This window comes from Hypanus sabinus, chromosome 8 (genome assembly GCF_030144855.1).
Source record: "Hypanus sabinus isolate sHypSab1 chromosome 8, sHypSab1.hap1, whole genome shotgun sequence".
Classification (NCBI taxonomy): Eukaryota; Metazoa; Chordata; class Chondrichthyes; order Myliobatiformes; family Dasyatidae; genus Hypanus; species Hypanus sabinus.
Genome location: NC_082713.1, coordinates 140,076,130 through 140,096,944, shown reverse-complemented (window position 1 = coordinate 140,096,944; position 20,815 = coordinate 140,076,130). Strand labels below are relative to the sequence as shown.

General features: G+C 43.0%; 1 protein-coding gene across 1 annotated transcript in view; it reads right to left on the bottom strand.

Moving 5' to 3' along the window:
• wnt7bb (wingless-type MMTV integration site family, member 7Bb) overlaps positions 1-20,815 on the bottom strand; it is a 166,828-nt gene that overhangs the window by 89,227 nt on the left and 56,786 nt on the right. The window lies entirely within an intron of this gene.

The following is a 20,815-nucleotide window of genomic DNA, read 5'->3' as shown; positions in this document are numbered from 1 at the left end:
ACAGAATTCCCTGTTCGAAAGAAACATCAAAGGCACTCTCTTGATGAAGGGCGGAGAGGGGAAATTATAAACGGCGTGGGTTTTTAGAATACTTTTAATCACCTAATTTGAAAGCAGATATTTGCTTGATGAGGAAAGGATGAGCCATATGAACGGTGGACACAAGAGCATGAAAAATAGTGGTAGAAACAGTTTATGGAGCCCCGAGCGTCAGCTACGCCATTCCATGGGCATACGGCTAATCTGATTTTGGCTTCAACTTTACTGCCTGTTCCCCGAAATGTTCCACTGCCCATACAAACCAAACACTGGGATACCCGGCCTGAAACTTACACATTTCATGTCTTTGGACCATTAGCCCACGTCGGACAAGTTGCTCAGAATCCCAATACCAGAGAGTTGTGAGACACGGACACAGGTCTACTCTGAGGCTAATTAAAAAGTTCAAATTTTCCGAAAAATTAATTTCGGACTTAAATTTCCGAGGGTGTTGTAAACTTATATTCTAAGAGGTCATTCCACACCAATAGTTGTCCCAGATCTGTTTCATGGGCAAGGTAGACTTTACATTCGTGAGAAAATGAAATATTGTCTTTCGGTGTCCGCCCAGCGGCCATGCTGAAGTAACAATACTCCCTTGCAAGTAATTTTGCTGTTAGACCTTCCGGGGTGGCGAACTACACACAAACTGGATTTAAGCGGGCAGCCTGGTTTTCTAGGTATCATGTCACTGTACATACTTTAAACATCACCATGATCTAACATAGAAGGGGGTGGAGAAAGACATCTACATACGTGCTCAATCGCACATGTGCAGAGCTCTATAGTGAGCAAAATAAAACTTTAAGCCCTTCACCTGCTCTCAGATCGGCTCTGACGTCTAACTCCCCTAATGGTGGCCGAAGCTGAGGACCTGCACGAGTTAAGTGACGCTGGATAATTCCCAACAGAGGACCTAACGGGCTGAAATAGATCAAATAGTCTTCTAACACGTGGTATTTTTGAACTGAAACTGTAATTAATGGAGAGTGAAGTTGCCAGTGGTAACATGCACCTGCGAATTGTGATTAGATTTCCCGAACATAATCTTCGCACCAGTGTTAAAACTTGTTCTTGAGCTCCCACGTGCTGCTTGCAGCGAGCCAGTGCACAAACGCGGCGTGGATGGGCCCATCAGAGACAGACAAAACTGTAACTAACGTGAGATCGAGACGTGGTGGTCTCATAACATATATAGCATGAAGGGAGCAGCTTTATAAATCCCAACCACCGCCCCTCCATGAATATGCATCCTTTATTCTCTTATCGGGCTTCTGGCTATTGAGAAGCTTTGCTTTTTAATCAGCATTTGGGGCGGTATTAACCAGAATGTGTTTACATTCCTCTCCAGCCCTGTTCCACCTTGAGCGTAGAGCGCCGGTAAGCGGCTGTATGTTTGTTTTAAACAGAAGTACTTTAAAGACAATATTTTAACAGAGAAAAAAATGTATGTAATCTCTTCGCACAAACACAAGCAATGTTTATATTTTTACGATCAGTGCTTTCGAATATTACCGGCAAACCGCGTTTATTAAGAAAGGCCACGTGCTGTATTCTTTACAACAATGCATGAAAAAGAGGCTTGGTGCAATAACCTTCCGCCACAGGTCCTTCATGAGTTAGACTTCGCGGGGATGCTCCCACAGCACGTACCCCTGTACTGTGTTCCAGTCGGCAACCCCTTGTGAAGGGATGATGAAGCGAGTCTGTCTGGAACAGTGGGTTTATAGGTAAGGAGTAAGAGATACAGGGGGAAATATACTTATGTCAGAATGCTGTTTCCAGATTAACATTCGACATTTGCTCCACAGACCTTGGTGAACAAACTTAAGCTTCTCTGTCTGAACACACCACTGTGCAACTGGGTGTTGGAATTCCTAACCCGTAGTCCGGTTGCACAGCCGTTTTCCCCCCAGGTCATCGTCAACACAGGTACCTCCCAGGGCTGTGGGCTGAGCCCCTTTTTGTACACTGGGCTCACACATGGATGCAAGGCCAACGACTGAGTAAGGACATTGTCAAGTGTGCCTAGAGAGGAGGTGGAAAAGCAGAAAGCCTCCTGCCATGCAAATGACCTCTTTCTCAATGTCAACAAGGCAAAAGAAACTTCAGGAGTACTGCACGCTCAAATCCCTTTCTATATGGACAGCATAGCAGGGAAAGCAACGAGGAGCTTCAGGCTCCTGGGAGTGTGCATCACATGCAACCTCTGGTGGTCCCAGAACATCCTCCACAGTCAAGAGAGCTCTCCAACGCCTCTGCTTTATGAGGAGGTTGAGAAGGTCTGGACTATGAACATCTATACTCATGATATTGTACAGATGTACAGTAGAGATCATCCTAACATGCTGCATCACTGCATGGTACAGGAACTGTACTGTGACAGACAAGAAGGCTTTACAACGGTAGTCAAACCCACCCAAAACATCACCAGCACTAGACAACCTGCCATCAAGGACATATATACAGAAAGGTGCCAGAAAAAGGCCAGCAATATTATGAAATATCCCACCCACTGTGCTCATGGACTGTTGCTCCCACTCCCATCAGAGAGGAGGCTACATAACATCCATGCCAGGGCCATCAGACTCAGAAACAGTTACTTTCCCCAAGTAGCAAGGGTGATCAACATCTCCAGCCACTGACCCAACCCTCCACACAGCCCACCACTACAGCCTTATGATTTTCTGTCAGTCACCTTATGTACAGACACTCGTGTACCTAGCAACACGTTATGTACATATAATCAATGTATATAAGCCATCTTATGTATTTATATTTACTGTGTCTTTTTACTATTGTATTCATTGGCTTAGTGTGTTTTTAATATGTTGCTTCGGATCCAGAGTAAGTATGATTTCATTCTCCTTTACACTTGTGTACTGGGAATTACATAAACAATCTTGAATAAATAAGATTTTTTTCAATGAGCTTAATTGGAGTTTGGAATGCACTGAGAGGGTAGTGGAAGCAGAGGCTGTCACAATACCAACACTTGAATAGCCAAGGCATAGAATGCTACTGACCAAGTGGGATTAGTAGACACAGGTACTTGATGATCTACATGGAGCTAGAAGGCCAAAGGGCCTGTTTCTGTGCTGTGTGACCTTCGGGCTCAGCCTGCCCAAAACAAAGTTGTGTGCTTTTTCATTGAGTTGATGGCCTTACAATAATAGTTGGCGGCCATCTCCATGCCTCCATGGGGACCACTCTTACAGCGCCAAGTCAATGGGTGCTAAGGAACTGTAGGTGATGATCTGGCAAGGATAGCCACTTCCTACCAATTCCTCAAAAACATCTGCAGTGGCATAGGCATTTCATGTACTTCAGAAGAATCATACCAGGATGTAACTCAACTCTATCCAAGCTATATTTTGGTCCAGAAGGAACAAAATCCAAAGTTAGTGACCAATTTATTTGCTAAATGTTGACTACAAGATCGTGTCCACACGAGTAACCAACAGGTTCACCGCTGCCCTGAGGCAAACCATCCACTCTAGCCTGTGATGAACAGCACCTTACAGTGGGATCTCTGAAATCCTTTTGGCTATTCATAGATATAAATACAAAGGGGGCTGCCAGAAAATTATATGCTTCCCTCATGCCTCTGGACCACAAGAGGGCATTTGAGAGAATATTCCCACGCAAGTACACGAAGAGCTCCCTCTCCCTGCCTCATCTTTGAGTCCTTTGCCATGTCCAAAGTGGCACAATGGACAATATCCCAGTGAACAGAAGTAGTCAGGTTAACATCACTCTATTCCAGGCTGCCATCATTATGTTCACTGTTCATTTTTTTAGGTTTTTGACATTTCTGGCAGCATCAGAATTCATCCTCAACTCCAATAGCTCAAGATGATGGTAGTGAGCACCTTCTGGGAATGTGGCCATTCGATCACAGTGAGACATCTTGCTGGAGAGTATTTCAGGGAGCAATTAAAAGTGAAACAAATCGCTACATGGCTGGATTCACACAGAGATTTAACTAAGTAAGGGCAGCAGATCCAAATTTCTCATCCTGAATATATTAGTGAACCAATGGCCTTTTTACAACAACTAGATAATTGTGGCCACTTTTATTGTATCAAGGTAATATTTAATTTTAAATTAGTGAATTCATCTTATTTAAAATGCTACAGCTGTCATTGGTGCCATTTGAGCTTACAGCTCTCCATTGTTAGTCCAGGCCTCTGAGCTGCCTGTGAGGTGATTTAACTATTTTATCAGTCACTGACCAGTACTCAGTCCACAAGCTTAGAAGCTTAGCTGACCATTTCAGTCTGATGCTGGGAACTAGTGTAGACCAATGCAAGAGTAAAGTCATGCTCCTGGACAGCCAGACCAACCAATACTTTGTACCCATCACTATTATCTTATGGCCTAAAGGTGCTGGGTATAGAAAAACCCAGGGGCCACTTTATTAGGTATTTCCTGTACCTAATAAAGTGGCCACTGAGAGATTGTTCACGGTCTTCTGCTGCTGTAGCCATCCACTTCAAAGTTCAAGATGTTTGTGCATTCAGGAGATGCTTTTCTGCACACCATCACTGTAAAGTGTGGTTATTTGAGTTATTGTCACCTTCCTGTCAGCTTGAATCAGTCTGGTCACTCTCCTCTGATCTCTTTCATTAACAAGGTGTTTTCAGCAGCACAAACTGCACTCACTAGAGTTTTTTTTTGTTTTTCACACCATTCTTGAGACTGTTGTGCATTGAAATTCCAGGCCATCAGCAGTTTCTGTGATACTCAAACCACCTCATCTGGCACCAACAATCATTCCACACTCAAAATGACTTAGATCACCTTTATTCCCAACTTTGATGTTTGGTCTGAAGAACAACTAAAAGTCTTGACTATGACTGCATGTTTTTTGCATTAAGTTGGCTGATTAGATATTTGCATTAACAAGGTGTACAGTTGTACCTTAAAAAAAAGTGGCCACTGAGTGTAGTTCAGTGTTCCAAAGGCTGAACCAAAAACTAGTAGGAAATTAGTCGGGAAGCGGCCTGGCTGAGGGAAGTGCCTGGTGTGAAAAGTGCTAGTCTTTGGCTCGAGAGTCTTCGGCGAGGAGGCTGAGGGAGGAGACTACACCAGGCACAATTGGAGAGGGTGAAGACATGACCGCTAAGCTGATTCAGTGTGCTACGTGCATGATGTGGGAGGTCAGGGACACTGATGGTGCCCCCGGCTGCTACAGCTGTGGAAGGTGTGTCCAGATTCAGCTTCTGAAGGAGCATGTTGCAGCACCGAAGAAAGAACTGGATGACCTCAGGTTTATCTGCGAAAACAGGAGTTTTCTGAACAGGACCTACAGTGAGGTCGTTACACCGAGGAAGTGGGTGATGATGAGGAAGGAAAGGATGCTTGAATTACACGAGACCCCACGTAAACAGGTTCACCCTCTTGGAAGCTGTCAGGACAGAAGATACTGCCAGTCTGAGAGGCGGACAGGTCTGCGAGCCTAAAATTGGTGCAGAAGCAGAGCTGAGGAGTCAGACATCAGGAAGAGCTGTGATAGTAGGGGAGTCCATAGTAAGAGGTACGGAAAGGGGTTTCTGCGGCAACAGGTGAGATTTAAGGATGGTGTGTTGCCTCCCTGGTGCTAGGATCCAGGACATCATGGACCGATTGCAGGGAATCCTCAAGGGTGAAGGTGAACAGCCGGAAGTGGTAGTGCATGTCAGCACAAATGACATCGGGAAGACGAGGAAGGACATTCTGCAGCGGGACTTCAGAGAACTCAGAAGAAGGCTGAAAAGCAGGACTTCCAGGGTGGTTATCTCTGGTTTGCTTCCAGTTCCTCGTGCTGGAGAGGGCAGGAACAGGGAGATAATGGATCTGAATGTGCGGCTGAGGAACTGGTGCAGGAAGCAAGGATTTACATTCTTGGACCACTGGGATCTGTTTTGGGGTAGGGATGAATTGTACAAAAGGGACGGGTTGCACCTTAATAGACAGGGGACCAGCATTCTGGCAGACAGGTTTGCCACTGCAACATGGATGTGTTTAAACTAAGTAGTGGGGGGAGGGATGAACTGGAAATATAAGGATGGAGTTAAAGGGAAAGTGAAAATAAGAAAAGTTAAAAAGGACAACAGAATCAATGGAGTAGAAAGCTCAAGAAGAGATCATACAGTATGGCCAAGTGAAATAGGAACTGATATGAAAGGAGAGGGGAGTAACGAATTAAAAGTATTATATATGAATGCACAAAGTATAAGGAATAAAGTAGATGAGCTTGAGGCTCAGTTGGAAATTGGCAAGTACGATGTCGTGGGAATAACAGAGACATGGCTTCAAGCAGACAGGGCCTGGGAAATGAATATTCAAGGATATACATCTTATCGAAAGGACAGACTGACTGGCAGAGGGGGTGGGGTGGCTCTGCTGGTGAGGAATGATATTCAGCCCCTTGCGAGGGGGGGGGGACATAGAAACAGGGGATGTAGAGTCAGTATGGATAGAACTGAGAAATTCTAAGGGTAGAAAGACCCTAATGGGAGTTACCTACAAGCCCCTAAACAGCAGTCTGGATGCAGGGTGTAAGTTGAATGAAGAGTTAAAATTGGCATGTCGCAAAGGTAATGATACAGTTGTCATGGGGGATTTCAACATGCCGGTAGACTAGAGAATCAGAATGGTACTGGACCCCAAGAAAGGGAGTTTGTGGAGTGCCTCCGAGATGAATTCTTAGAACAGCTGGTACTGGAGCCTACCAGGGAGAAGGCAATTCTAGATTTAGTGTTGTGCAATGAACCAGATTTGATCAGGGACCTAGAGATAGAGGAACCATTAGGAGGTAGTGACCATAACATATGTTTTAACCTACAATTTGAGAAGGAGAAGGGAAAATCAGATGTGTCAGTATTACAACTGAACAAAGGGAACTATGGAGCTACGAGGGAGGAGCTGGCCAAAGTTCAATGGAACAATACCCTAGCAGGAAAGACAGTGGAACAACAATGACAGGTATTTCTGGGAATAATGCAAAAGGTGCAGGATCGGTTCATTCCACAGAGGAAGAAAGATCCTAAGGAGAGTAAGGGGCGGCCGTGGCTGACGAGGGAAGTAAAGGGCAGTATAAAAATAAAAGAGAAGAAGTATAACATAGCAAAGATGAGCGGGAAACTGGAGGACTGGGAAGCTTTTAAAGAGCAACAGAAGATAACAAAGAAGGCAATACGCCAAGAAAAAATGAGGTAAGAAGATAAACTAGCCAAGAATATAAAGGAGGATAGTAAAAGCTTCTTTCGGTATGTGAATAGCAAAAAAAAAGTTAAGACCAAAATTGGGCCATTGAAGACAGAAACGAGTGAATTTATTATGGGGAACAAGGAAATGGCAGATGAGTTGAACAGGTACTTTGGATCTGTCTTCACTAGGGAAGAATCAAACAATCTCCCAGATGTAATAGTGGCCAAAGGAACTAGGGTAAAGGATGAACTGAAGGAAATTTATATTAGGCAAGAAACGGTTGGATAGACTGTTGAGTCGGAAGGCTGATAAGTCCCCGGGACCTGATGGTCTGCATCCCAGGGTACTTGAACAGGTGGCTCTAGAAATCGTGGACACATTGGTAATCATTTTTCAAGGTTCTATAGATTCAGGAACAGTTCCTGCTGATTGGAGGGTGGCTAATGTTGTCCCACTTTTCAAGAAAGGAGGGAGATCGAAAACAGGGAATTATAGACCGGTTAGCCTGACGTCAGTGGTGGGAAAGATGCTGGAGTCAATTATAAAAGAGGAAATTATGACACATTTAGATAGCAGTAGAAGGATCAGTCTGAGTCAGCATGGATTTATGAAGGGAAAATCATGCTTGACTAATCTGGAGTTTTTTGAGGATGTTATTATGAAAATGGACAAGGGAGAGCCAGTGGATATAGTGTACCTGGACTTCCAGAAAGCTTTTGATAAAGTCCCACATAGGAGATTAGTGGGCAAAATTAGGGCACATGGTATTGGGGGCATGGACATTGACATGGATTGAAAATTGCCTGGCTGACAGGAAATAAAGAGTAGTGATTAACTGGCCCCTTTCGGAATGGCAGGCTGTGACCAGTGGGGTACTGCAAGGTTTGGTGCCGGGATCACAGCTGTTTACAATATATATTAATGATTTAGATGAAGGGATTAAAAGTAACATTAGCAAATTTGCCGATGACAGAAAGCTGGGTGGCAGTGTGAAATGTCAGGAGGATGTTATGAGAATGCAGGGTGACTTGGACAGGTTGGGTGAGTGGGAAAATGTATGGCAGATGCAGTTTAATGTGGATAAATGTGAGGTTATCCACTTTAGTGGCAAGAACAGGAAGGCAGATTACTATCTAAATGGAGTCAAGTTAGGAAAAGGGGGAGTACAATGAGATCTAGGTGTTCTTGTACATCAATGAAAGCAAGCATGCAGGTACAGCAGGCAGTGAAGAAAGCTAATGGCATGCTAGCTTTTATAACAAGAGGAATTGAGTGTAGGAGTAAAGAGGTCCTTCTGCAGCTGTACAGGGCCCTGGTGAGACCCCACCTGGAGTACTGTGTGCAGTTTTGGTCTCCAAATTCGAGGAAGGACATTCTTGCTATTGAGGGAGTGCAGTGTAGGTTCACAAGATTAATTCCCAGAATGGCGGGACGGTCATATGTTGAAAGATTGGAGCGACTTGGCTTGTATACACTGGAAATTAGAAGGACGAGAGGGGATCTGATTGAAACATATAAGATTATTAAGGGATTGGACATGCTGGAGGCAGGAAGCATATTCCCGCTGATGGGTGGGTCCAGAACTAGAGGCCACAGTTTAAGAATAAGGGGTAGGCCATTTAGAACAGAGATGAGGAAAAACCTTTTCACACATAGGGGTGGATATGTGGAATGCTCTGCCCCAGAAGGCAGTGGAGGCCAAGTCTCTGGATGCATTCAAGAGAGAGTTAGATAGAGCTCTTATAGATAGCGGGGTCAAGGGATATGGGGAGAGGGCAGGAATAGGGTACTGATTGTGTATGATCAGCCATGATCACAGTGAATGGCGGTGCTGGCTAGAAGGGCCGAATGGCCTACTCCTGCACCTATTGTCTATTGTCTATTGTTAAGTGATTGGAGCTTTCTCTCACCATAATTCTCGAGAACTTGAAGATAAGGTGTAACATATTTGCAGAGTTTCTCTAGGTCACATAAGTCTGGCTGATTCCCCACAATACCACTGCCATAAATTAAAGGAACCACCTTCCATTTGGGCTGACGATTCACAGGGGCATTATGCATGAAGCTCCAACTAAATGATGAATAATGATTCGAATGCCAACCTTTGTACACGTGGCTGCTTTGAGCCTGCTATACCATCTCAGTATCTATAGGTTTACCCAACCTCCTCTCTTGGAAGGTTGAATCTGACTTCATTAACGAAACTGTCACAACCATCCTAGCATGCTGGATCTCTACCTTCCCACTCCTCCTTTGGGCAACTGTCAGCTTAGAATATGCAATGTCTTGAAGGAAGGGGAGAGCATTAACCTGCTTGGTCCTTTATCCAACCAGATGACTGGCACCATTCTGTAGAACATCTCATTGCTGGTGAATAGATTTAATAATCACAACTCTCAAGAAGGATGGTACCCATCTCACACAGGCGCCCCGCTTATATGATGCTCTTAACCATACATTGGACACATAAATCCTGTTTTAATGGTTCATACTTATTGTAAAGCTGTTACAGTAACTTCTATTTCTTACTGATGAAACAACAAGCTCTGTACATTTATGAATGTGTTTTCAAATTGTTCAATTGTGGTGCATATTGGCATTGTTGAATCCCAGGTGGTTGTTTACCAAATATTATACCTTAAACTCAAGAGCCTTTCATTCATTAGACTCATTGCGGCGGAAAGGGCAATGGTTCTTGCCCGTATCTATGAACTAAAGGTGAGCGAATCCACTTCAGAAAGTTGTTATCGGACTTCAGAACCATTTCTATAAACTGTTTGTTGATCGGAAATAACTGTTGGCACAATACGCTGTTCAATTTGCAAAAATCAAAAGTACAACTGAATTTTAAAGAAATTAATCATGATTTACTCATTTTCTGATCTTTCAACAAATGTTTGGCAGACCCGCCAAATATTTTACAAAGGGAAATTGGTGGTGGTGGGGGGGGGGGGTCTTGCGTAAAATGCAGATTTTACAATGGAGCAGAGCGCAAAAAAAAAATTGGCTGTGAATTTGGTAGTTCCTTACGAGTATGAAATAACGACATCAGTCAGTAATTTACAACTGGTATTTATCACAGGTCGGAGTTTTTAAACTTTGCAGTCAGCCCATAACACTGATTCGGGTTCTGAGGCCACCGAAAGCCATATTTGCAATTAAGTACCTGAACAATACCAGATGCAGAAATACATTTGTCGGCTATTTTTAGCGCACCCATGAGAACGAATTTCAGATGGAACTACTCCCTCAACCGACCATTAAAGGAATATATAATCAGCGCGCGATTCATTCTTGTTATTAGAAAGCCCTAGAATAGTAAAGTGCGATTTCTGGGCTTGCTTGCTCTGAGGTGGGACATAAACCAGAACCTAACGGATTTCGCAGGATTTGGGCCAGAAGTACGTTGCGGAATCATATAATCGTATTTTGATTGCTACTGTTAGAAAGTGGTTTGCAAGTCCTCTAGGATTTCACACTTCATCATTTTTAAAACTGAAATTACCTTGCAGTTTGTGAATGAACGACATTTTGATTAGGACGGGCAGTGCCCAAAGAGCATCGCTGACTGATAAGAGAGCGCGCTTTATCTACAACGATTGGAAGCACACCTGTAGTAATATTTTGTCAATCCAATTGCTGTTTTAATCTGCATCATTCAGCTAATCTCACATCAATTGCAGAATCCATGCTTTTGAGCCACGTTACTTTGAACTAGCAAATTTTAAGCAATGCTTTTTTATTTAAAGAGCAATGACAAGGCATTATCAAACTAATCTGGCTGTTTTAGAAGGACTAGTTCAAGTGGAAACGTAGCTCAACGAACGTTTAAATTAAACTGAAATCTATTTGCAAAGTATATGTTGGTTATGAACCGTCTGCTAAAACCGGCACGATGCTGGAGACTTTCTGGCAAATATCACATCATCTGTGTTAAATGCTTCTGATGGTGACACAAAGGCTTCCGGGTGACAATCGGTTGTAAATAAATACACGTTTTGATGTGTTTTTTTAAATTAAAGAACTGCCACGACGTGGGAAATTCGAAAGGAAACAGAAATGCTCAAAACAGATTTCCATTCACCGTTCTGTGTTTTCAATTTCGTGTAAATCCCTCAAACTTTCTAAGCTATTTTTATACATCAATATTATAAATTGTTGCTTTTAAAATTTGGACGCTATTTCTTCACGTTCAAGTGGGAATTATCGATTTGATAGGTGTATCAAACTTTTTCTTCTATTAAGGAAAAAGTGTAATCTAATCACACTTCATAAATTAGCATATACTATATACTCTTTGGATCATTCCAAGGACAGGAACGAAATTGAAGCATTGAAGTATCAGTTAATGGTAGGGTGGGAGGGGGGCGAAAAACTGCCATTTTAATGCAGATGCAGTTTGTCGGTGTGAAAGTGAAGTTCCAATTAATGAGGTGTAAGGAAATCCTAAGTGGCTCAGTGAAGGTCATATACTGATATTGATGTACTTAATGCGCTGCTCAGATATTAATTTCCAGTTAGGTGTAACTAGAAAATCAAAGTATGGTGACGGATATTTGGGGTGCGTGACCGCATGATGGCTATCTCTATTTATAAAAAATGATCAGTTTATAAAGATATATTAGGCAGGTAATTCTGCATACATCCAATTAGATAACGTTTGCAAAACGTGAAGATCGTCCTCTCTTTAAAGGTCACTTTTGCGCTCAAGCTTATTCCTGGTAAAAGTATATGGAGCAGTCGGGGAAAGCCCCAACTTGACGGTTTAACGAGCTCACAGTTTCAGAGGGCCGAATCATTGCGAACTAAATCCCCCTCTGAAACCTCCTATCCGGAAATCTTTCAAATATCCGTCAATAATATAGTTCGGCTCTGATGCACAACCACGCAATAAACAAATGCCAACCCATCCTTAAAAACTTCGGAGTAATCGTCCCAGTCTCCCTGTTAAAACAAAACTCGGAAGAGCAGCGTGCGCACGGAAATGTCGCCTAAATTGTGTCATCCATTCCAATAAGTCGATGTCCCGCCTATCGATGTCGCTAGCCTTCTTTAAGAATCTCTTAGTGACCAATTTCCCATCGACTTGGATCACGAGGAGTGGACAGAACGAAGACGCAGTCTCCTTTGCGCTAAAAGGCTGCTCATAGCAAGGACTGGTTTTGCTAACAAGTAGTTTGTTGTATTTTATCCAGCTCAGGGGAGGGAAGTAACTTACTGTGGATCAGAGTGAACATGATCCTATATAATTTGGCGCAAGCGTTTATTTAAAAAATAACAATTCATCTAAATGTCAATCATTCTTTGAGGATATTTATCTGGGATTTCAACTGAGAATTGGCACGGTTCAGTCTCGAGCTTTAATCAGGACTATTTAACTGGATGCCTTAGGTGGTTTCGTTCTGGCACAGTATTTTCGTTTGTCTCGTTTTGATCTATGTTGCTAACCAATCTCCCCTTTTCATTCAATCCTTAAACTCAGAACGCATCCATGAAATTATCATACGCATCGACTGGCTTTTTATTTGAAGAAAAGATTTAGCCGACTCTCAAAAAAAAAGTTGTGCATTCTTCATACAAAATCCCACAACTATGCAGCAGCCAAAAGTATTTGAGTTCACAGAGGATAACAGGTAGCAGCGCATTCTAACAAACCGGGACTGTTGGGTTAGTGCTGAGGAATGTGGAAATACAACTTAGCCTTGCAACTAATAAGGGCATAAAGGCAAAGAAGTTGCCAAATATTCATAAAAGCGCAACCCGTCTATTGTGGGGGGAAAACTGCCCATTAAATTGATAATCTGAAGACCCCTAATTTCGGATAGAAGGTGTCGTCTGCCTACAAATTCTGCAACTTCGACCTCTATTTCGATTAGTTGTCAGGTAATTTCAACACGTACGTATGATGGATAGCATCGGTGGTTCTGCCCAGTCCTGCAAGCTCGCTATGCTTTGAATCTGACAGCTAAAGAGTTCAGATCAACTGATATTTTGATGTGTTAAGGTGAGATTCAATATAAATTAATGTCGTGACCGAAATTGTATATATAAATATAGGAACAACCTTGCGCCCCCCTCATACACCCCACAAAATAAAAGATCCAGCAACACAATAATATAAACAGCTAGAACAGATTCCTTTTGTCATTCATGGCCAATCAACCATGCACCTATAACATGATGGTTAGCACAAATACAATATATTTCACCTCTCCACAACACCCCTCCCCCCAGTATATGTTGGTTTCCTCCTTCCAACACGGAATGTTAGTTTCTGCACTTACCCTAACCTGACGTAGGTGAGACCCAGGGAGAGGAAGACAAACGGGATCCACCTTCGAAAGTTCCTGTGCATGTTCTAGAATCAGGGATTCGCCGAAGAACTCAAATTCTGCGATGTTATCGAATTTTAAACACAGACAAGCAGATTTACAAAACCCACAGGCAGGCTCATAACGAATTAACAACCCTGTTTCATCGGTCCGTCGAGACTCAGATCACTGCAGAATATGCTCCCTTGCGCAGTATCAATGATGGGACACTCATAATCTTCCAGTTCCATGTGGATCCTTTCCCCATTTATATTCAACTCTAGGAAAGATGGGGAAAGGGACCGACTCCACATTCGACCAAAGAAGGACACCGGAGTGTTATTCCAGTCTGCGCGGGCATCGCATTGCATGTGTTGTTAACTTGTCCCGAATTCTCCACTGTTCGCCTACTTAATATCTTTCTTGAACAATTGGGCTGTCGTAGACGATCGCCCGTTGAAGTTGGTTTAAAATAGCTCGTAATTCGTTCACCTCAACCTCGGTCTGATGACATCCATTTACCTGCTGATATGGTTTGCTGCAGAGCGACACGATCGTCACAGAAGAGGGAGAAGAGGGAGATGCAGACAGAGAGATACGCCTCCAATAAATCAAGATAGCAAAACGATGTCTGAGCAAGCTGCTGCCCATAGCTCACGAAAACACGTGTTACTTTTGTTCAAAAAGCTCTTCGCTGCCAACTAAAAAGATAGAATGCGACAGGTTGCGCGCAATAAACACCATGCTATTGAAAGGGGCTTCTCATTAACACTCCCTTCTCTGTGACTCCGCTTTATCAAATGTGTTTATGAACACGTCCGCGATTTCAAGTTGAACATAAAGCCTTTTCTCTCGTGTTCCTTTATCGAAAACAATCCTGACACGGGTATTTCAGAGCAGCACGTATACCATTGTGGAAAATGTAGAGCGACACATGTGTATTCTGAACTGGGATGTTTTGCAATCATTTCACTTTGAATGAGAGAATCTGAAAGTACAATAATTCCCAAAGATGAACAATAATTGCTATGTGTGCGAATACGCGAGAAGCACATTCTTACATTGTTGCTGGCGTTGTTCAACTTTTTTTTTTAAAAAAACTCTTGTTTCAGCAAGATAGAGTATTCTCAGCACGCCTTCTCCCGCAGTTCTAAACACAGAAGGTGGTCAGGAAATCCTGCAATAAATTTCCATCCGGGAGAAATGCCAACATTTGCATCTTTGCAGTTCTTTAACTCTATATTTTATTTACATTTGATTTATTCAGGGTGAGTGAGAATTTTGATATAGTAATTAAGTACAAAATAGACACATTCCCAATTGAATCAATCATTGTTTTGAATTTAGCTGCACTTGAATTTTCCCCATCCCACTCACCCACCCAACAAGAAGTCTTCAACTCGGAAAAGGAATGGAAAGGCCAACTACTTTGAAGGAAAATAATCACATTGCGGTCAATGTTCTTTGAGCATGTCAATGGCAAAGTCTGCGCTGGTGACACCGAAGTGACGGAATACTGTCATTTTTTTCTGAGAGCCGGGCTTTCACCGTGCTTGTGACGAGGCCGCTCTTATCGCCTGCTAGCTGTGAATGGGGAAGGGTCCTTGTGCACGGCTCACAGCTCCCCTGAAGGCGTATTTCACCAATGGCTTTAGCAGGACAGCGTCAGGCATTATGCACCCGGCTACCGAACATCACCTCATTAATCTAATGAAACATGTCAATCTGAATAGGATCTCCAACCCTAGGAGTTCGCAGTTACACACATCAATTGTAGTTAATTTCGAGCGTTGACATACAGATCGCTTCCAAACATGAGCAACATATAATTTCTACCTGGGAGTAAACTGCGCCGGTTATCCCAGTAAGATTTAAACAACAATTTATTATAGCAGGTCGAACATTGCAAGTGGAAGTAGATCCGGGACTGTGACATATTTTACTGTGTGTGTCTAGTGTGCAAGTAGTGAGTGATTTTAGTCTACATGCTTTCCACACATCAGTTCCCTATTCAATAATTTAGGTTATTTGTATCTGATCTTCCCAAATATCTAACAACAATTTAGCTGTTATGGTAAATTGTTGACCAGTTTGAACCTGCATGTTTCATATTTGAAACAAAAAGAAAATGATAGGCCGCAACCACTTTTTGTCCTCTTACTTGACACAGTTTCCACTTGTTCTCCAGTTTTACTCTGGTCCTGTTGGACCACTGCACTTTTCCCAGCCCCACCATCGCCGCTCCACCCAACACGTGATCTTTCTCCCATCACTGCGCCGTGCGAACCTTTTCACGTCTTTTCACCCTCATGCTTATATTTCCTTTCTCCGCCCATTGCAAGGGTGTCATCTCACTGCACCCTTCCCTTTGTCTACTGTCCTCCACCACTGACCCAAGCCGATTGCTGTTCCACACCACTGGACGTTGATATCCCAAATCCAATTCCTTCCGGTCCTCAAGTTTGGCTTCAAGTTCACCGTCCAAAATCAGTTTTCTCAAATCACGACTTTTCTTTTTCACACCCTAACCGATCTGTTGGCCCGCAGTTTTCGCTCAAGTTACTAATCTGTATACTTAAACTGAATTAAATATTTAGTAACCTCCTGTGTCCAAATATATTTCACCAACTGGTTGAAAGAATCAGGCCGCTCCCCTCGATTCCAATCAAAACTTACGTGGTAACGTGGGGTGTATTTTGCCCCATGCAAAGCAATCTTCTTTAACTGCGGACTGGGTTTTGATTATTGGATGCTACTCTCTCTTGTGCTAAGTGATTATTGCGGCCGCTTCACTGGTGAGGTTTGAGTTTCGGAATAGATTTGACTGCAGGTCAATACTGCCATCTAGCAAACGGAGCGCTGCGCACTTCGCTGCCGTTAGCGATCTGCCATCGAACGCTTTTCAGGTAGATGATTTAAAACCTGTTGAGATTTACTGCAAGTAACTTGTGTTGACATGACTGTCGCAGAAGTTGGTAAGCCCGCGTGTTCCCTCGCACTCACTGCAGAAGGAAGAAAGCAGGAACGTTTCAGTCGCCAATTCAATCTCATTAACTACCAAAGGTAACAGTGACTTCCAAATCCTTGCTATGAAAAATAGTCATTTTTCAAGGTGGACATTTTTTTATCCACCCCCCACCCACCCCCACAACATTGTTGTCAGTAACTTCATTCTTCTTCAGCACTCAAGAGTAAACTAGCACATCTAGATACACGCAAAAACGGCGTTTATCACCTTGGTTTTATTGTTAAACACGTTCTTCATTTTTTATCAAACGCTACACTCACTTCATTAAACAAGTTAAGCAGTTTCATAAGTGAAAATTAAAACTGCAGGTGCTGGAAACCGAAAATAAAAACAAAAACAGGGAATTGCTGGGAATACTCAGGAGGTCAAGCTGCATCTGTGGGAAGAGAAACAGACTCAATGTTTTAGGCAGAAGTTCAGGTATTGTGAGTTTAGGTGGTAACTACAGGTATTGCCCTGGTGTTGTTACTTCATCATTTGAGGATGCTAAAATTAAACCGAAGATTATAATGCAATCCTAGATCAACTGGGCCAGTGGGCCATGTTATGGCTGGTAGAGTTTAATTCAGATACATGCAAGTTGCTTCATTTCAATAAGACAAATCAGGACAGGACTAACACAGGTTTAATAATCACAGTTTTTGTTCCCCAGCAAGGAATGCTGTAGAACAGAGTGAGCTGGAGATGCGGGTGCATAGTTCTTAGCAAATGGCTACACAGAAAAACAGGGTAATAAAGGTGGTGTTTCTCATGCTTACCTTCATAAGTAGGGCTTTGAGTACAGGAGTTGGAACACCATACAAAACCTTTGCAAGGCTATAACTGGAGTGCAGCTTACAGTTGATTGTCCTGCTGCAAGAAGGATATGCAAGAAGGTGCAAAAAAGATGTACGAGTTTGCTACTGGGACTGGATGGCCTGTATTACAATGAGAAGATGGATAATCTTGGATTTCTACGTCTCCCCCCACCAAACAAGTATAAAAGGGCAAGGGGTGACCTTATTGGGTGAACGGTACAAAGACAGTGACAACTCTCTGACATTTACCTCAGGCTTGGAGAGGGATAGGAGCAGACAGGGGAGGGGGAATTATAATGCTATTAGGCAGGAACTTGGAAGCATAAAATGGATGAACTCAGGGAAATGCAAAACAGAAATGTGGAGGTTATTTAAGGAGCACTTGCATAGGGTTCTGAAATGTCTCACTGAGGCGGTGAAGGGATAGTTGACAAGAAATATGGAGCATTTAGTCAAGAGAAAGAAAGAAGTATATTTGATGTTTAACAAGCAAGGATCATGCAGGGTTCTAGAGTCTAGAGGGTGCTTTAAAATGGACAGGAGAGGAAGGCATGAGAAGGGTTTGGCAAGTAGGATTAAGGAAACCCCCAAGGTGTTCTACATGTATGTGAAGAAAAGGAGGATGATGAGAGTAAAGGTGATCAGGGATAGAAGAGGAAATGTGTGCCTGGAATCGGAGGTGGTAGGGGAGGTCCTTAATAAATACTTTGCGTCAGTATTCACTAGTGAGATGTATTTTGACACTTGTGAGGACAGCATAAAATAAACTGATATGCTAGAACATGCCAACATTAAGAAAGAGGATGTGCTGGAACTTTTGAAAAACATTGGGATAGATAAGTCCCTGGGCCATACGGGACATATCACAGGTTAGTACAGGAAATGAGGGAAAAGATTGCTGTGCCTTTGGCAATGATCTTTGTTTCTTAACTGGCCACAGGAGTAGTATGAAATGATTGGAGGGTAGCAAATGTTTAAGAAAGGGAGTAGTGATACACCTAGGAATTATAGACAGTGAGTCTTAATTCGGTGGTGGGCAAATTGTTGGAGAAGACCCTAAGAGAAATTATTTAGGAATATTTGGAGAAGCAAAGTCTGAATAGAGGTAGTCCTCGTGGCTTTGTGAGGGGTCGATCATGCCTCATAAGCTTGAATGAATTCTTTAAGCACATTGATGAAGATAGAGCAGTGGATCTGGTGTTTATGTATTTTAATAAGGCGTTTGATAAGGTTCCCTATGGTAGGGTCATTCAGAAAGTCAGCGGGCATGGGATCCAGTGAAACTTGACTGTGTGGATTCAGAAGACAGAGGGTGGTTGTAGAACTAGCCTGGAGGTCGGTGACCAGTGGTGTTCCACTCGGATCTATTCTGGGACCCCTGCTCTTTGTGATTTCTATAAATGACATGGATGAGGAAGTGGAAGAGTTAGTAAATAAGGCAGAATACAGGGTTAATAGTAGGATTTTTAGTATGAAGAAGCAGAGGGATATTGGGGTTCAGGTCCATAGATCGCTCAAAGTTGCTATGCAACTTGATAAAGTTGATAAGAAGGCATAGGATGAGTTGTCCTTTATTTGTTGGGGGATTGACTTCAAGAGCCAAGAGGTGATGTTGCAGTTCTATAAAACCCTGTTACATTCTGGTCAGCTCATTATAGGAATGATGTGGAAGCTTTAGAAAGGGTTACATGGTGCTGCCTGGATTAGAGAGCACATTTTATGAGGATAGGTTGAGTGAGTTAAGGAGGACAGGTGGTGACTTGATTGAGGTGTACAAGATGATAAGAGGCATAGACTGAGTGGGTAGCCTAAGTCCTTCTCCCGGGGTGGAAATGACTAATATGAGGAAGCATAATTTTAAGGTGACTGGAAGAATGTATAGGAGTGTCATGGTCTGGTCCATGAAGTCTGCATTCTGGTTCACAGTCCAGTCCATTGTTCCTTATTCCAGGATTCCCCTTGTTCTGTTGGGTGCTATAATTGAGGCACCTGATTCTCATTTTGGGCTGGCTCCATAAATAGCTCCAGGATTTAGCTTTATTTGCTGGACTGTTCCCTTCACCTACCTCCTGAAGCTTTGTCTGAATTGCTATCAAATTCTTCTGCTGGAGCAAGACTGGAGCCTTGCTATGTCTAGATAAGGAACTGTTTCTATGTCCATGCCTTTGCTAGGTAGGTCTGGCTGTTTGCTGCTACTTTGTGTTGGGTATCATGCCTCTGTGTTCTGTGTATGAGTCCTGGCCCTATGTCCTGCTCCCTAGGCCGGGTCCTGACTCTGTGTTGAGCCCTGGCCCCAAGTCCTGTTCCTAAGGAGGGGTCCTGTCCCTGTGTTCCTGTCTCTGTCAAGACTGAGTCAAGGCTTTGGGTTCTTGTCCTGTCCATGTGCCTTGTCCTGTGCAGGAGCTCCATGTCTAGTACTATAGCCAAGCCTCAAAGAACCCAAGCCCCTTCCTGTTCTCTCAAGACTGAGGCTCTGTGTTCAGGTGTCCCAAGATTGAGTCAAGGCTTTGGGTTCTTGTCCTGTCCATGTGCCTCCTCCTGTGCAGGAGTTCCCTACCTAGTCCTGTAGCCAAGCATTGAAGCACCTAAGCTCTGCCTAGTCCTGTAGCCAATCCTCAAAGAACCAAACCCATATCCAGTCCTGTAGCCATGTCATATCCTTGCTTAGTTCTGGGGTCTGAGCCTGAGTCGAGACCCAGGTTCTGGGTCCTTGTCCAGTTTTGGCTTGGAGTTCAAGCCCAGGCTCCTAGTTCCCACTTGTCCTGGTCCTACTTTCCTAGCCAAAGTCCTAGACCAAGTCTGTGTCTTGTCCCTAACTCTAGTCCAGTTCCTAGTACTTCAGTGACTGTCTTGTATTTGGGTCTGCTTCCAGTGCCCCCTCTTATGACAAGGGGTGATGTCAGAGGTATACAGTACTGTGCAAAAGTCTTAGTCACCCTAGCTTTTTATATACATACTGTTCTAGATGTTCATTTTTTGCTTTCTGTATTAGTGTTTCAGTAGAAAAGAATACATTTTAGATTTCCAAACATTCATTTTCCAAGAATTAAATGTTAGACAATTTTTTTGTACTTTGTTAAAGGAAGCTACATATCAAGTAATAGACCATTTTAAAAATAAAAGCTTGATTACTTTGTAGGTATATAGCCCAGTGCATGATTAAACAAAGATAACAAACAGGTGTTAATGATCAATGACATAATGAGTTGAATGAACTAAACTGATTAAAAGTATCAGAAAACTGGTGCAGAAGGAATCAAACTGGATGACAGACAACTAAAAGGTGAGGGTGTGGCAGATGTTGCAGTTTCACCTTCAAATCCTCAATACTTACACTGTGGCAAGAGTGAGCATATCAACAAGATGCAAGTTGGCCATCCTGCATCGGCAAGCTTTCTCGAAAGTAGAAACTTAGCTCAGGCAGGAATCTCAAGATGTGCTGTCCA